Raw genomic sequence first — 17,963 nt, 5'->3', positions numbered from 1 at the left:
AGCAACAGCAGGTTACATGAGGACATGGCAATGCATGAACTGTTCTCTCTGCTAACCTTCTCTACCTAGTCCTCCCTCACCCCTGGTTACGTGTGGATGCTGAGAATTGGAAGTCAGGGCAGGGCTTTGCTATTGACCTGGCTTACGTTGCATTTAGAAACAAAAAAAGAAAGCTCTGCTGTGTTTGCTCTCGTTGCTGAGGAAAATGACAGCAGGAAAGTGGACAGGTAGAAACCCTTCTGCGAGAAACTGGATGTAGAAAGGTACCTGGTGCACCTTGGAGCCTGGTGGCAAGGATCTGAACTCTGTGCTGTGAAACAGATTTAGAAATATGTGCTGAAATGTCTGCAGTGCTGTTGAAAGCCGCTCAGGGTGAACCTGGTTTGAAGCTTCTCTCTTATAGGTGTGCTAACATCAGGAGCATGGGTGTGCAGAGCCCTCTTGGTTGTATTCAGAGGAACATGCAATCTTGTGGAACAGAAACTTTGGGGTTGGTCCACACCAAACTATGTAAGGGGAAGCTCACGAGGGCCAGCCTGCTTCGTCTCTGGCTACCAAGCAGCAATCGGTCCCCAGTCATCTCCATTTGAGTAAATGCCAATACTTATAATACATCAGCAGATCAAGGCGATAGCCTCTGGGGCGGTGGTGGCTGGTGAAATGGAGGGGCCGTCCTGGCATGAGAGCAGCTGTTTTTTTCAAGGAGAGAAATTGGAGCTGGATGTGTGTGAAGGGAAGGGAGGGGGAGGATGTGCAGGCCTGGAGGAACAGCGCTTACCATTGAAACGGAGCCCTTCACAACGAACGGCAGCAACTCAGCCTTCTGAGACTTTGCTTTTTTAATGTTTACCAGGCCCTTTTAGCAATTCCCTTGGTTATATCACATTCTCTAGTGGAATCTGTGTTTGGATTCCTACCTGGCTGACTCAGTATTTATACCTGCGCCCCATCCCTCTGTGGTGGTTTGACCTAACTTCTTTAAAGAACTTACTTTTAACCTTACACTAGGTAACTTGAAAGCAAGCAAGGCTAAATCACTTTGCAGCATTAATGATGTTTTGGGACTCCTGGAGGATTACATGGAGAAACTGGATTAACTGGTGTAAACCAATTTTGATGCAGAGTCTGGAAAATGAGCCAGCTTTTGTGTTTATAACCCCAAAAGTCTTGGTAATTTAAGGGAGGGAGGAAGGAGTGGGAATTGGGCAGGTTCTGTTCTGCTTTATTCTAGTTGCAGTTTTATCAGTGTGTTTATAGTAATGAAAACAAGGGCATGGAAATTCAGAAATTTAGGCCGTTTCATTTGTGTTGTTTTGGCCTCTCCTCAGAAAAGCTCCTGGTGTTCCTCATGAGTTGCAAAAGGATTTGACCATTCAGGTGGACTTTGCAGTTACAGACTTGCCACTAAAATCTAAAGAACCTAAGGGAAAACCCGACAAAAAATTCTTGTCTGTTACCAGAAGCTATTAATTTTTAAGGTAGTGGTTTGTTTTTTTTTTTTTTAGTTCTTCTAACTTTTAAGCTATTGTTTTAGAAGTTAGAAGCAGATTTGTGATGTTTTGTATTTCTTCCATGTACTTTTATTTTATGTGATGCTTTCCTTATAGAATGCCATTTTTTGGTATGTTTTACATTTGTTCCTGGGGTCCCCCTAGTGATACTGACCATAGCAGCATAGTATGCTGATTAATAGTGCTTGAGAAATGTATGTACCAGAAGCTGTTAATGCTCTGTTAAATAATTAGTAATGTTTACTTTCCATTTCAGTAATGTTTAGTACCTGTAATTGGACTAGGTTCTTCAGGGAAGAATAGGAATACACCTTTATATCTTTTATTCATCTTTTTATTTATCTTTGTCTCTTACTTGGTGAAAGCACATGAGCAGGACTCTGAAGACCTGTGTTCTGTGCTCTGGTTTGCAACAGCCTCGTATGACCTTGGTAAAAGAGAAGCCAAGTGACTTGTCTCCTTTATGACAGATTAAATAAAGTCAGTGTTGTATTTGTATACTTCAGAAGTATTGAATGGAAGGTGCTAGAGGAGATACAAGTAATATCCACTTCAGTGTTGGTATTCTGCTGGAGCGCTTTGTTGAATTTTGTTTTTTCCTGATACAATCTGCTTGCTGGTAGCCCATTGCGTCCTCTTTGTTTTTCAGGGAAGACCTAGTTTGGACTTGTACTGTTTTTCATATAACTTCCCTAAACAAAGTATGTTGATTAAAGTGAGAGCCGGGATGAAAGGTTGTGAAGTTGCTCCTTTGCAATTTCTTAAGGTTCATATTTTACAAAAATCCGACAAAGAGTTTCTCCATTTTGCTCTAACATGGAAGTCCATGCTCTTTAATTTTGGCCATCTCTAAACTGGCAGTTTTTCATTGCTCCGTGTCCACCCCGGGCTCCTGCAGTCCATTTCACAGGTGTGGCACCTTCAGCCCTTTCCCCCCTGCTGTGCTCAGTGCTGCAAAGAGTAAACATTGACTAAAGACAGATACATTAGAAGTGATACAGTCTGATGCCTAAGATCCCATGGCTTGCTCAGCTTGCTTTTACTACATCATAGCTATTTTGCTGAGCGTATTGTTTTATTTATGTTCTCTCTAATGGTAAAACTTGTAAGATAGATTATGTGAACACCTTTGCGCAGTTCCCTTGGATGGAGTTGTTTCTACTCTCGGTTCTCTTTAAATTGGTTTTTTTTTTTTTTTGGTCTAGCTATCTTTGTGAGAGCTGCAAGATACTGTGGCTTCTTTTGAAGGTGAACTTGTCAAGCTTTTTTCCTCTCCTTCCTCAGCTTTTTAAATGAGTCTTCCAACAGATGAACTTGGAGGAGCCCTTAACCTGGCTGAATGTACCATTTTGCATTAAAAACAATGAAATGTTGCCCATACTGAGAGAGCTTTGATCCTTCTCGAGACTTAAGGTTTGCCTGAAGTAGTACTCCCATGGTGAACTTCATGGTTTTGTGTTTTTGCTTTATCATCCAGCAAACACAGTTTATTCCAGATCTGCAGATGGTGCAGGTTCAGCGGAATTTTTGTTACAGAATCATTTAGTATCTGAATCCAAAGTTAAATGAAGAAAATGCAAATACTTTCTTAACCTCCAGATTTGAATCATCAGGTTGCACTTTTTTTAACCTGGTTTAATGGGAGGGAAAAAGAAGTCTGTCGTTATCTGTTAGGCAGCCCAGTGGTTGAAGGTGTAAAATTTGAATTCAGTAGCTGTGATCCTATTCCGAAATATTTTTAATGGTTAGCTGTACAGAGAGGAAGTCTTTTTGCAGTTTTACTGTGTGCGGCGTAGGTTTCATCTAGAACATTTCAGTTGTATTTCTTATGACTAAAATACTGTTCCTGGAAGTAGGATGATGTTTTAGAGACCATATTGAGATTGCTTTTGAGTAAAGAAAAAGAAATTTGTTTTGTTAAGTGTTTTGAGGAACGTGAATATAATAATATAGAATGAAGCATATGGCTTCTGAAATCTTTTTTGTTTCCTTCTTTCTATTTGCTTTTAAGCATTAACTGAATCATGGCTATTTCATGGTAAACACTTGACCAATACCTTGTATTATCATGAAACATTGTCCGTGTTTCCCTGTATTTGAAAGCTATTGCTGATTTATTTTTTTTTTTATTTCTGCATTTACATTCTTTCTTGATTTTCAAACTTAGAACTGTCTTAGATGTGGTTTCAACAACGTGACTCTGAGAGGAATCCTGATGCCAAACCCTGCTCTGCTGTTGGGCTGTACATAAATATTGTATTTGAGAAATTCTGGTCCGTGCTTTTGATGGCTTGTACCCCAAGGGACAGATGTCTTGTGTTCTCGGGCTTTTATTTCAGCTTTTAGTCACACGTTCTTCAGATCACTGACTTGTGATCCATTTTGAGACTGACATGAGAGGGACCTAAGTTACTGATGTTAACTTTGGGTGACTAAGTGTGTTGAGGGGGATCAGTACTGCACTTCTCGTTTGTGTGCTTCACTTTCTTTTATTAGCCACTGAATTAATTTCTGAGTGTTTTGCACGTGGGGTAAGTGCCAAGGGGTAGCTGTCTGAAATTCAGTTTAGAGAAAGATTGAAATAGTGTTATGAGCTTGATGAAGGAAAGTTAGTGAGTATGCAGAAGTGATTTTTTTCGGTGTTGTGGCTTCTGATACGCAGCCTCAACCTGCTGGGTTTCTTTGCTGTTTCTTGATGTCTTGATAGCAGCCATGCTTAGGAACTTTTCTTTGTGTCTTAGGAAAAGATGCTTATTACCTTTCTTGAATAGTTCTCTGTTATGACTGCAAGTATAAAATTCCTTGCAACTTTATACCTGTACTCCAGTTGTCATTGTTTACTGTTTTATCTGTTGCTGTAGTAGTGTATGATGCTGGATTTAAAGTCCCAGTGACTTTTACCCCACCTGAAGATAGACATTCACTTAATTCTTTTTATGTGACTGTCTGAGCAGAAATGCTAGAGCTTAAGAGGTGTCCCTAATGAAGCTTGTAGGGCATTTTTGGTAACAGCTTTTCTGTTATAGGACTTCCCTTTTCACTTCACTTAATCACAGACTGGCTGAGGTTGGCAGGGATCTCTGGAGGTCATGTAGTCTCCCCCTGCTATAGCAGGGACATCTACAGCAGGTTTCCCAGGACTGTGTGTGGACATCTTTTCAATATCTCCAAAGATGGAGACTTCACTGCCTCCCTAGGCAACCTGTGTCAGTGCTTGGTTACTCTCAGTAAAAAAGCATGATCAGATGGAGCTTCCTGTGTTGCAGTTTGTGCACATTCCCTCTGGTCCTGTCACCGGACACCGCTGAAAGGAGCCTGGCTCTGTCTGTGCGCCTTCCTTTCAGGTATTTATATACATTGATGACACTGGCCCCTCCCACTCCTGCCCCCCCTCACTCCCACCCTCCCCAAGAAAAGCTTTCTTCTGTAGGTTAAACTACTTGACACAGTCAAATCTTTAGTCCTTCAGGCAAACTCAAAGCTGTATGTTCTTACATGCCTTTGAGAAGGAGGTGGATTAAGGACTGAATCTAGTAGGGGTCATGGTAACAGTAATTCATGACTCTTCATAGGCAGAGAGGTGGTTGAGTTTGGGGTGTGTGTTTAGAGGAAGTGCTATGAAAATGCAGTAAGATGCTTATTTCAAATCCAAATAATTTCTGTGCTTGCAAATACGGAGTAATTGGCTCTAGCTGAACTGAAGACTATAATTCAGCAGTTCTATGAGGGAAGAAACTGGACGAACATTTGATTGTCTGATAGTGATAAAATTGCCCGAGTCCTGTATATGTTCTGTCTAGGAATTGTGTGGATTGTAAATGATGGTTCAATGTACATACGGTGATTAGGTGAGGTTATGCTGAGTTCTTTTTTTTACTTCTGCATATTGAGCAGTTCATTTTATGAAGCTATGTGCATCAAAATTATTTTTAAAAGTACTTTTTAATGAGAGTAAAGCCAAAACTTTGCAGGATTACCCAAGTCCTGGTAAATTAGAAGTGAACTGGATCAGCCTATTTTTCCTGTTCTTGCAAATCCAGCCCTCAAATTCCCAGGGTACCAACAACTGTAGACAGAGGCTAACGTGAAGTTAGATGGTTAAAATTACCTCTTAGTTAGGGGTATTGAATCTGAGAAGTGCTAGGATGGCTCTTTTCATACAGTCCTCTGAAATGAAACATCAGTGAGATTTAGTTTCTGCTAGAAAAACTACCTCAAATATTTATATGACATATCTCCTTTGCTGATTCTGTTGATTGCTAGGGAGTGCTTTTGAGTACTTCAGTCACAGGAGAAAGGGAAGTGAAAATGTCTAACTTCCGTATTTCTTCTCAATAAACAAATCTATTAAAGTAACTGATCAACAGAAGGCATCCTAAACATTTCACTAGTTATGAAATGACCTACCTATTATAAAATATGACAAAATGTAGGACAAGAAACCACACAACCATCCTTTTCAGTTGTTTTTAATATCTAAGCAAAAATCAAGCACAAAAACATATTGAGTGACGCATTTTACCTTGCAGGCCAGAACAAGCAGGTTTTGAACATTTGAGTCAGACTGTGGTAAGTAAAACCTTTTCCACCTAGCAAAAACCAAGTAGCTGTTTGGGACTGGAGCTGAATGGAGGAGAGAACAAATGAAAGTGTTTAGCAACTGGAGTCTGCATCCTTTTCCTCACCAGGACTTTGTCAAGGAGTGGTGGGTGGCCAGGAACTGCTTTTATGGTTGTAGGTCCCCTTTATGGACAGACCCAGGCTGAAAAGCTGGCCTGCAGCTCTTCCAGTTGCTCCACAGTGTTGGAGAAAAATTAGGATCAGTTGTTAGCATGTCCTTATGATTATACGTTCTCTCCTTGATTCAATGGACAGGTCCTAATGCAGTGCGTAGCAGGAGAGGGACAGTGTGAGTTGCCTGAGGAGGAGCAGAAGCAGGATGTAGCTTGGGGGTAGTTACAAGACAGGTTTGGGGTGGGGAAAAAAGAGGTGAAGAATTTGGTATTCTTGGTCATGGATACGATGGGTTTCTGCTTTGATTTATTTGTTCAAGTTTTCGAGAGTCTGGCTTGTAGCAGCAGAAATCAAATCATTAACGCTGGGGAACCTTAGGTGTGTCTTTACAAACAAACAAACAAAATTCCTGCTTTGATGAACTGCACTGAAAGTGGGTAGCAAAATAACAACAGGAACGATCATCCCTGGTGAAGTACGTAGGGAGGGGGAAGGGGTATCTGTTCTCCACATCCGTTTTGGCTATGAAATTTGTGTGGTGAATTATTTGACACTGGGACTGTGTTTCAGTGTTTTGAAATGGTGTCGCTCTGTTAGGGGGCTTCAGTAATGCAAACTGGGAAGTTGTTTTGTATCTTACTTCTCCTGGTATTCCTATAGATGTGTTTTTGTTCAGCATTTATGGGTATGCCTAGTGCAGCATTGGTGACTTGCCTTTTTTTCCCAGAAGTGACAGACATGCTGTGAAATACTATGAAAGTTTGTTTTAAGATAATATTTTTGTTCTTTTTTAAGGGAGAAATGTTGAATGAGAAGGGGATAAGCCGTCTTTTCTGGTACTCTAATGGTGGGGAAAGTTAGCTCTGTCTAGAGATCATTTAGCCCTTCTGTTGAATAAAATGAGACCGTTACCACCTCTTTGATTTCCTGAAAAATCTCAACTTCAGACTTCTCAATTTCTCTGCCAGGTGAAGTGACCTCACATGAGCATAGCTCTAACACTGTGCTAAACTTTGCGAAAATATATATCTAAGCTCTCCTTATTTTATTATAGTTAAAGCCTAAAAGCATTCAACTGAAGACAACACATAAGAGACTGAAAATAAAACTTTACACTAGGTTGGTTTATCAAAATGTATGTTTGGGTATTATGACTCTATCATATTTTGTACTAGCATGATATTTATGGCTAGGGAGGTATGGAGCTCTGCTTTCTTGAAATCTTAAAGACCAGCTTGGAAGAAGTGGTATGCTTTGCTGTTCCAGCACTTGCTGTGAATTGACCTTCCAAGCAGTTCAGCTTCTGGGATGTATCAAGGCTTGTTAAAATACTGACCTACAGTATGTCGTCTCCACCCCTCTTTTTCAGAAGTTGTATGTGTTTTTAAATTGTCCCAAATTTCTAATTAAAAGAAAAAAAAAAAAGAGAAAAAGTTGAAAGATTCCCCCAATGTACTTTTCCAAAAACTGTATAAAGTTAAGACTTTATTAAGCTTCGGACCAGTTAAAAAGGAAAAAAAAAAGCTCCCCAAATGCTGATCTTAGAGAAGACGCTTTGAATATTTTCCAATTGTTGTTAAACCCAAAATGTCACAGCTCCAAGAGTCTCAAGGTTAACCAAAACATTGTCATATGTTTCTGGAACTTAGGCTTTGAAGTCTTTTACGGCAATTGGATATCTAACTAAAGCTCTGGAAGAGTTCAGCCAAAGAAATACTTGTTTACAGCATAAGAATTTTAGATTGACATCAGTGTACTTCTAACTTTTAAACAACAACTTTCATTTTAGTCATGTTAAAATCTCTGCTGATAAGTGAGTTCCAGATAAATGTTTGTTTATTTTTAGTTGCCTCTGAAGTAAAGTTACAACTTTTTGAGGATTCACATTAGTGTATAAAGTTGTTTGAGTTTTTGGTTGGTTTTTTTTTTTTTCACTCACCAGATTTAATCCTAGTTTTTCTTCTCACTTAATGTCATTGCATTCCTTGGGCTCTTTCTTTTATTCCTTTTTTAATTTGGTAGGAATTGTGATAATTAAGTTGAGCAAGGGTTTTTGTTCTCAAATGTGCTTGAGTATTAGAATATACATTAAAGTCTAACTGATCACTTCTGATATGGAAGGCCTTATTCTTGGTGCTTTGTGTTCTGGGAATTTGCTGGGTTTTATTCATGGTGTATATAACATTTGAGAACTTAGATTGGTTTTAAGGGAAGTTATGTCTCTGGCTTTGGGAATGAGATCATCTATTTAAACATGCTTTTGCCTTCTTTTTCTTCTTCCTCTGGCAGAAAAATCTGAAAAGAGCACAACATTTTTTTCTTGGATGTATTCGTAACTCTTCAAATGAACTTTTATGAATAAGTGGAAGTAAAAATTCTACTCCTTAAAGTTGCTGTTCTCAGTCAGCAGTTGCACGTATACTCAACGATGTTTAAATGCGGCATATTGAGAGTTGTTTTATCCCATTCTGCCACTCTCTTGCATTTGATCCTGCACAGAAATTCCTGTGATGTAGTTGTGATCTCACAGTAATTTCCATGACAACAAATCTCAAAACCTCAAGACTTCATGGCAAAGTTCTTTTGGGATATCAAACCTAAGGTCATGCTAACACCTGCTGCCTTGGAATTTTAGAGCACAACATCAGGATTGGTTAAGTATTTTTCAAATTTTAGACCTGGGAAAATGGAGGGACCAAAAAGGCAATACCTGCTTATAGGAGACTTGTATGTGTTTAAAAAAAATACCCCAAACGCCTGCAGAACTGCAAGTGTCAGGGTCCTGATGGTGAGACAGAGAGCAGCCTTTTAGCAGTTTACTTTCTGCTGATTACAGGTTTGGGTGAATGCTGCCCTCTTAACCATGCGTGCGTCTTGGACTTTTTGCTCTTATCAGAGGAGGCATGTAGAATGACAAGTTGCATTTTTCCTTTTACGATTTTTATTTTCACCTTATTCTAGTGAATTGGCTTCTTCTTACTAGTTTTCCAAAGGTCATGTTTTGGGCAGTGTGCTCACTGAACTTGAAAAACAGTCTTCATGTGTTAAATTGAGAAGACATTTAAAACGTCAGACTGTTCTGCATTTTAAACTTGCCTACCCTTGGTTTCTCAATGTATTTACAGTGTCATCTTGGCTTTTTACAGCAAGTGTGCTTAAGAATGCCCTGTTGTGCTAGAATTTTTACATAACATTCTGTAAATGACTGAAAAGTATTACTGTGATTAAAAAGCTGTTACTTAAGTTTGTAGTGCAATTTTTAAAACTTGTAATATTTTATCCTGGCTGTCCCTTGTTCATCCTTTGCTTGACTTCTGTGTACATACAGATTTTTGGTTTGCTTGGAGAAAATTGATGTTTACAATGCATCTTCTGCTGAAATGGTTTTAAGGATTGTCACTGCCAAACCATTTGTTCAGTGGTGTTTTTGTAGGTACAGTATGATCTCTAAAGATGATACCTGTAATATTTGAATGCTGTTGCTGGAGTTGAACACCGCAGTTAGCAAAATGTGTGTTACAGGTGCAATCTCAGAATTCACTTGTGTACTGAAGGTGAGGTTCTGCAATTAATATAAATAAGCTAACTGTTTCAGAAACTTAAGATGTGAAGAGTGCAAGTCCCTTTTCTTTTGGAAGTGAGCAATTTCATCTTGCAGCAGAGTGCTTGGCTTTTAGACTGATGGTAAAATAGACAGGTGACTAAGATCTTCTTGGGATGTTTTAGAAAACAGTTTTTTTCTTAGGTGTTTTAATATTGCCTTGCACAGTGTATAAACCCGGCATATCTCTGAGGAATCGGGGGCTGTTAGGTTAGCTCTCGCACGGTAATGAATAACCCAGCAGTATACAAAAATATGTTTAAAAGGGAATGTAAACTTTAGGAAAATAAGTGACTAAATTTCTGTGAAGAGGAATTTCTTCATGGTCTATCGAAGGAAGTTTGAAGAAGAACTTTGTGCTCATTCAGATTTTGCAAACTTTAAAAAAAAAAAAGATTGTTTATACTTTTCTTCAATTTTATTATAAGCTAGTCTGGCTTGGAAAGAAGTGGTGGAGGAGAGTGAGAACCTCCTAACAGAGACAGAAAATGCATGGCAGCCAAACAATGCTTAAGTCAGTCCAGACTTGCAGAAAAAGGTAAAGATGGGGGCTGGCACAGTGACTGTGGGTCTTAGAAGAAACCTGTGGGTGAGGTCATCACCCCCCCTTACGTTGGAGAGAAAATAAATACTGAATTGAATGCAGTAAAACTTTGGACAATTTGTCTTCATATATGAGCAGCTTGTTTCATTGGTATCCTCTTTAAAAAGGTTAAGAAACTAGCTAAGAAGTGGGAGATGAATTTCGTTTTGCTTTTTTAATATTAAACACACAATAACAGCCTGGATGACTTTATTCCCGCTCTTAGATTTTAATTCTGTGTGGAGGGCTCTTTATTTACCTACTCCTTTTTAGTATTTTGAAGTTAATCCTTCATCTCTTTGGATAGTTTGGTATCATTTTGGTGCAGATCAGATAGACCTGACCTCACATAAACTTCTAGAATGACGGATAAGTGAATTTACACGTGACACCAAGTTGAGAAGTTGTGATCCTGAGGAAAATAGTGCTCAAAATCAAGTGGGAAAGCCTAGGGTTAAACCAAGTTTTCTGACTGAAGCAGGTCAAGATGTGGATTAGCATCAAAGGAAACTAATAAACCCCACGTTGTTTAAAGCTACACAAAATGCTAACAACAGTTGTGACTGTAGAAGGAGCAATCCAGAGTTGGCAGAGAAATAAAAATTATCTCTTACGGCTTTCAGTGCTCTGTACTGTTTCCGTGGCTGCTTGTCTCTGAGCACCTGACAGTAAGTTTGAAAAAGGACTCGGCTTCTCGCAGCGTTTCACTTTAGAAAGCTAAAGTGGTTGTGAGTTTTCATCAAGATTCTGCACAGTAAAAGCGTAGCATCGTGAAGGAAGGGAAAACTTTAATACTGCTTTAGAAACTGTTGTTCAGAGTTGTATATGTCACTGCGAAAAAATTAGGTTTTGATTTTGGTGGATTCTCCTCTTGCCAAAGATGAACCTTGAGAAATATCATCTGGGGGAAGATTATGGAAAGATCCTCTAGAATATCTTGCTTTACTTATAAGTTTTTTTCAGCAAGAGTCACTCCTGGTTTTCTTTGGTTTTCTGAGTATGTGTGAGTGTACTGCAAGCAGTGATCTGTACTGGTTGTCTTCCCTCATGGTGTAGTTCAAGGAGTAGGCTCTGTACGGATACAGGAGTGATACCTGAGCTCTTAGGTGTTGCTACCAAAACTCTGAAGCTAGAATAAAAAATCTGATATCATGAGGTTTTTAGCACATTTTATAGATATAGCCTTACTGATTACTTAGTGCATTTGTTTTTATATCACTTGTGGCTTGTAATTTTAACTGTCGCTGTTTGTTGTGAGTGTTGTAATGTGATCTGATGAGTGTCTCAAGTCTGAATTACTGCTCCCCTCCAAAACTATCTATGGTGGCATTTTCTACTTTGTTCTTTGTTGTCAATTATAGTGTGATTTAACTAGGTGTCCTTTTTTTTGATGCAGTTGAGCGTGTTTCTGCCAGTGTGAAAACGTAACAAATGTCTCCACTCTTGCTCTGCTATTTTTAGCCCTGTTGCTTGTATCTGTTTCTATTCAAAGAATTCCTTTGGAAGCTGTTCCAGGAGAGCGCGGTTCGGCGACGCGGGAGGGAGCCGGAGGGGGCAGGGAGAGCACCAGTGCCAAACATGTTCGTGATCTGGCAGCGAGATGTCCGACATCCAGTGCTTCTTCCTGTGTGCCACCTTGTTTACAAGAACCCTGGTCAAAGCGAATTCCCCCTTCTGGGTACTGTCCTGGCTGCCTGGCTCCCAGCTTGTATTAGCTATTTCTTTCTGGCATTGAGAGTACCTGGATTTCAACTTGAATCTTCTTACAGGATTTGTTTTTCTGTGAAAACAGCAATTAATTTTAGGGGCTGTTTAGATATGGGGCGTTACAGCAGAGTGAATAGCTGAAATATGCATTTCCACAGTTTAATAGCCAAAACTGACAGCTCCCAGTACTTGTCTTTTTCCCTGCTCCTGTTGCAATTCAGCATCTCTTCTTGTTCTGGTACCGGTTTAATCTGGATCACTTTTCCTAATAAGTTTTTTTAAAAAGAGTTTTTTTTTGTTATTTGACAGCTTTTTTTCTCCTTTTTTTGCTGTTGCATGAATTACTCATCTTGTGGGTACAGCTAGCTGTTGATTGTAACAATAATGATTGATAGGAAGGTGACCTGCTGAAGGTTGGTTTTTTTTTTTAACTATTGTGTCTTATGGTGGGTACTATTGACAAACCACAAGCCTGAAGTGTCCTTGATATATGCTCCTGTTGTATGTACTGACATAGCCCAGGCTTAAACTGTTCCGAAAGTGTTCTGCTGACCTTGTCACTAGAGCTGTGGGGAACAGTCGTTTTGAGGCAAGTTGGTCACAATTAATAGAGGAAGGTGATAAGTCCTGTGTACCTTCAGTAGTGTACTTCAGTCTTGTCTGAGATGTTTTGGCTAATGTTTTTTTTTTTCCTTGTAGTATTGATAGCTTAACCAGAGTGTGACCTAAGATTATATGTCCTTCCATGTATTCTTTGAAGAGAACATCTATAAATTGTTTAGTTCGTACTCTGCAGCTGTTTCCTCACCTACATAAATATATGTGTGTGTAAGTGTGCCCTGAGCTCACCCGGGCTTCTAGCTGACCCCTGAGCTCATCTTGGATAGATTGGAAAGCTGTGCACATTATTACAGTCTGCAGAAACTTTGCCTTGTGATCTTTTCTGGTGGAGGGAGCCATCTGAAGAACTTCCAAGTCACCCAGCCCTGTCCTCCCGGACGAGTCTGTCCGGATTTCCTCCTTTCCCCTTCAGAGGGACTGCTGTGAGCTTTAATGAGCTGGCAGAGGGAGCAAGCCTTCTCAAGGTGGGGCTTTTGATGGGCAAGGGTGGATGTTTAAATGTGTTATTCCTGTGAAAGTGAAATTCAAAGATGACCAGCAGAAGCATCAAATACTTAGTTGTGTGTACGAAATCATTAAAGATTGCTTCTGGTGGCTAAATTGCTATAGTGTAGTTTGAGTCTCTACTTTAATGCCAGAAACCATAGACAGCTACTTCTGTGGCTGGGGGAAGAAGACTGTATTCTAGATTACCTTAAGATGTGTTACACAGACTGTCCTAATGTTGGTTAATTGTAGCCTCCTCTTGTTTGGATAGGAGCACCTCCAATTTTTTTTTGAGTCTATTCCTCACTGCGAGTTACTGAATGCTAACAGGTATCCAAGAGGCTGGGCATCAAGAGGTGTTCCTCAGTAAAGGTGATACAAGTCTCTATTTTCCCACTGGTGATCAAAGAACATATATATGCCATAAGATAGTAATATATCCAAGGTCACTCTGCTGGCAGAGTCCCTTTCTGGGAGTTTTTTATTTTTTAAAATGCCTACAAGGCATGTTTAGTTTTTTTTTTTCTTTGTGGCATCCAGAGGGCCTGACCAGGATCAGGTCTTGCTATACTGGATCCCAGAAAAACAGAATGTGAAACCTCACATTTTACCAATGCTGTAATGGTGTGTGACTGCTGAAATGCAAAGTCCCCCTTTCCTCGTGAACTTGATCCCTATCCCTCATGTTAGATTCAGCAGTTGTATAGCCACATAGTTTTCCACTGGATAAGCTTATTCAACTGACTCAGTGTTTTGTTTTAGAGGGTTTAGTTTGCTCGTGGGTCAGCTCACTGAACCAACTCCCCCTGCAGCTGCATGATCGTTAGTCTGATTGAAGGGAAGTAGCAATATTACGTGCTTCAGGAGTAGAGGAGCAGGTATGCCAGTTTTGGTGACAGCTGGCAGTTGCGTGGTATTAGATGTGAGCCAAAACTTGATTTTAATGGAATAAACTGTTTGGGTTATACCTGCCCTGTGGATTGAACTTTGAATGAATATACAACCAGGTCCCAGATGGCAACTAAAATTCTGGTCTCAGTTTTTTGTCCCAAACTGCTCAGCCATCCTTCACTTGTGTGACTTCAGGAAGGTGGTATTAGTTCTGGCTGCAGAGGGTAATGATTTTCAACCATGAAAAACCTGCTAGTTCAGTTTTTTCCTCAGCTGCAATAAGCCTTTCCTTTTGTGAAGTACTAGTTAATGTTTTTTACAAGCCTCTTAGTTAATGCAGTGTATAATTCAATCTGAATATTTGTTGCAGGGGGTGACTAGATTGTAGTTCTGCTACTTGCTGCTTCGTTGGAAGTTGTAGGCACTGTAGTGCCCTTTCACTGGATGCTACTTGGGAAACCTTAGGAGGGAAAACACTGAGGGCTTTACGTTTTCTGTTTTTCTTTGTTGATTGTTCCATTTTGGGGGGGAGACAGACACAGAGAAACAGATAGGAAGATATTTGCAATACTGTTGGTTCTTCACCACTGAATGTAGCAGTGGTGGAACAAACAGCGAGTATACTGTGTATTGACGTGGCTAGTATTTTATCTGTTTAGGCTAGAAAATAAAAGAGCAGAGGATGTGGAAATGGAAGTGATCCTTTCCTACCGTAGCAAGAGGAAGTAGTGTGTGCATGGCTGTGTGAGCAGCAGGAACCAGCTCTGGGCCACTGTGGTCTCCGTATGCTTCCTAACCCGAGATACCAAGTGAGTTGACAGTTCAGGACAGCATATGGTGTGGTCAGTGATGGGAATGCATTACTTCTCTTACTTGGGTAGCTTTTGGAGAGGGTTCACATCAGAAAAGCCTTTTTTATGACAGAGAGCAAGAAATTAGTTCCTTCCATCAAAGATGACAGGAATATGTATTTCATTTTTCCTTCTGGTCTTAGAATATCATGACAGGCCAGAGCTTTTCTTAAAATATTCCTAAGCAGTGATACATACTTAAGAAGTGAACTTGCTGTTGCCCCTTCCTCACAGGATCCCCACAATTGCTGTTTCTCAAAAAGAATTCCTGTTTTCTATATATTATATTTCTGTGTGGAGCAGTGCAGCCTTGTTGTTGTGTTTTGTTTTGTTGGTTTGTTTTATTTTTTGTCTGGGTCATGGCAACAATTGTGGTCTAGTCTGCATTATGGTTCTGATAGTTCTGAGACTGGTGTTGACATGGCAAATAACATGCAGTTAGTCTAACTGTGTCTCTGTTACTTAATGTTCGTTACAGTCAATGGTAAGTGCTGGTAACTTGTGTATCTGGCAGGCCTTTGCAAATATGGGGCTTATAGTTAGTTAGGACAGGGAGCAGGACTTTATATTCTTTTTGCATATGGAAGTCCAGCTGGTTGCTATCTAAAATGATATTCTTGCAGAAAGGCAGCAAAAGATGATAATAGTGACTTTGTAGATACTGATGTCTTAAAGGTAAGGTCAAGTCCTCTGAATCTTCTATGACATTCACTGTCTTTTGATCATCCAGAATCACTCAGGAGCGTTGTCTTCTGATAGCAGCAGAGCAGGGTGGGTTTTGCTAGCCAGGTTTTCGGCAGTCTGAAGGTTGCCTTGGTTGTGTGAAAGATAAAACCCTAGGCAGAAGTCAGTTAGGCTTCTCTGGTTTTAGTGTAATTCTCTACTTTTTTTTTAATACCAGTGAAAGTTGAATTGGGGGAAATTTAGGTTCTCCTTCAGACATTTCTGTATGAATAAAGGCACTTGTTGCCTCTGAAATTTGAATATTTATAAAGAAATAATGAGGGCAAGTCGACTGGATGTTAATTGAGTGTGGTTCGCAGATTTTGATTAAAGCTAGGATAATCGCCAGTATATACTAAAATGTAAAACACATCTGTTAGGCAGAGACACTGGGATTATAGTGAAGACCGATATTGTAGGATTAGAAGATTTTTTTTAAAATAATGATATTCATGGTTGATACCTGCTCTACTAGTGGAAGACATGCACTGTTCAGTCTCCCTTCCACGTCATGCTTTTGAGAGGGGCTCTGGATAAGTGAGCAGCCTTTGCCTAACTCCAGTTTTTTGAGGATGAGCACTTCTTTCTCTTCCAAAACAATGCTGTGTTTTATTTGTAAGACCTATGTGTATATTTCTTTGTCTTCCTTTGTGTAAGATTTGCTTAGGAATACCAATCCTTGAAATGAACTTTTTTTTTTTTTTGGTGGTAATGAGAAATTATTTATTTCTGCAGATTGGGATGTGTTTTTAGCTTATTAGAGATTTATTTGGCAGAATAATAATTTCAACTAACACTCAGTGGATTTTAAGAAAGGTGGGTAAGAGTATTCACTTGTTTATTCTGTATGCTTTGCTAACACAACTGGAAGTGTGTATGTTTATGTTTATGCTGGTACTCTGGCCACTCCCAGTAATCCTGTTTTCTTGGTAAAACATGAGAGTACACAAATAGTACAGTTTCTGTCCTGTGGTGTTCTGCCAGTGATGCAGATCTAGTCCTGGCTATCAATATTCTTCCTGTTTACCGTAGAAGACCGTAAGATGAGACATGAATCCTCCCAGGATCCATAAGCTCAGGTTCAGTATTGTTGGCTTGGGGCAGTACAGACACTGAGTAATCATCACTGCTTCTGAGGAACATTTTTTTTTTAACCCTTTCCCCCTTTCATTCAGTAATAAAGGTGGTGAGATTCTTTAGACAACAGCACTTGAGGGAAATGCATTGCATCGATGCTTTGCAGACATAATTTTTTTCCTCTGCTCTTTTTCCTCACAGTCATGTCATGCTACTACCATAGTAGATCTAAAGATCTAAACTCGTTGTACTTGTACAGTAGTCATGCCATCATGAGGCAGTGTCCTGCAGTCTTTTCCCCACCCTGTCATTGTGAGAAATCCTTGACTGAGTATCTTTGTGATTAGAATATAAAAAAGCAATCAGACTTTTAACGTGTTCACAGGGATTGCTGTGGATGTTCTCTAACTGGACTTCAGCAAGGCCTTGTGAAACTGTCTCCCACAGCATTCTCCTAGGGAAGCTGGCGGCTCATGGCTTGGACAGGCGTGCTCTTCGCTGGGTAAAAAACTGGCTGGATGGCTGAGCCCAGAGAGTTGTGGTCAATGGAGTTAAATCCAGTTGGCTGCTGGTCACAAGTGGTGTCCCCCAGGGCTCAGTTCTGGCCCCAGTTCTGTTTAACATCTTTATCAATGACCTGGATGAGGGGATTGAGCACACCCTCAGTAAGTTTGCATATAACACCAAACTGTGTAGGAGTGTCGATCTGCTTCAGGGGAGGAGGGCTCTGCAGAGGGAACAGGCTGGATCCATGGGCCCAGGCCAACTGTATGAGGTTTAACAAGTCCAGGTGCCAGGTCCTGCACTTGGGTCACAACAACCCCATGCAATGCTACAGGCTTGGGGAAGAGTGGCTGGAAAGTTGCTCTGCAGAAAGGACCTGGGGGTGTTGGTTGACAGCCACCTGAATATGAGCCAGCAGTGTGCCCAGGTGGCCAAGAAGGCCAACAGCATCCTGGCTTGTATCAGGAATGGTGTTGCCAGCAGGAGCAGGGCAGTGATCATGTCCCTGTCCTGGGCACTGGTGAGGTCACCCCTCGAATTCTGTGTTCAGTTTTTGGCCCCTCGCTACAAGAAAGACGTTGCATTGCTGGAACATGTCCAGAGGAGAGCAACGAAGCTGATGGGGGGGTCTGGGAGCACAAGTCTTATGAAGAGTGGCTGGGGGAACTGGGGGG

The 17,963-nt window shown here is 40.3% G+C and overlaps 1 protein-coding gene across 6 annotated transcripts in view; it reads left to right on the top strand.

Annotated features, from left to right (window-relative positions):
• Nucleotides 1-4,161: 4,161 nt before the first annotated feature.
• UBAP2 (ubiquitin associated protein 2) overlaps nucleotides 4,162-17,963 on the top strand; it is a 71,588-nt gene continuing 57,786 nt past the window's right edge. For 5 of the 6 annotated variants that reach the window (XM_035902655.1, XM_035902662.1, XM_035902653.1 and 2 more), the window contains exon 1: nucleotides 6,041-6,080. The gene's annotated coding sequence lies outside the window, so the exon portion shown is untranslated. Of the gene's footprint in view, nucleotides 4,856-6,040; nucleotides 6,081-17,963 lie in introns of those variants that run through there. The other variant, XM_035902661.1, reaches the window with a different exon arrangement.

The sequence above is a fragment of the Egretta garzetta genome, unplaced genomic scaffold, assembly GCF_000687185.1.
Source record: "Egretta garzetta isolate BGI_Z169 unplaced genomic scaffold, ASM68718v1 scaffold59, whole genome shotgun sequence".
NCBI classification, from domain to species: Eukaryota; Metazoa; Chordata; class Aves; order Pelecaniformes; family Ardeidae; genus Egretta; species Egretta garzetta.
Note: the sequence above shows the minus strand (reverse complement) of the source record. Positions and strands in the feature narration are given on the sequence as shown.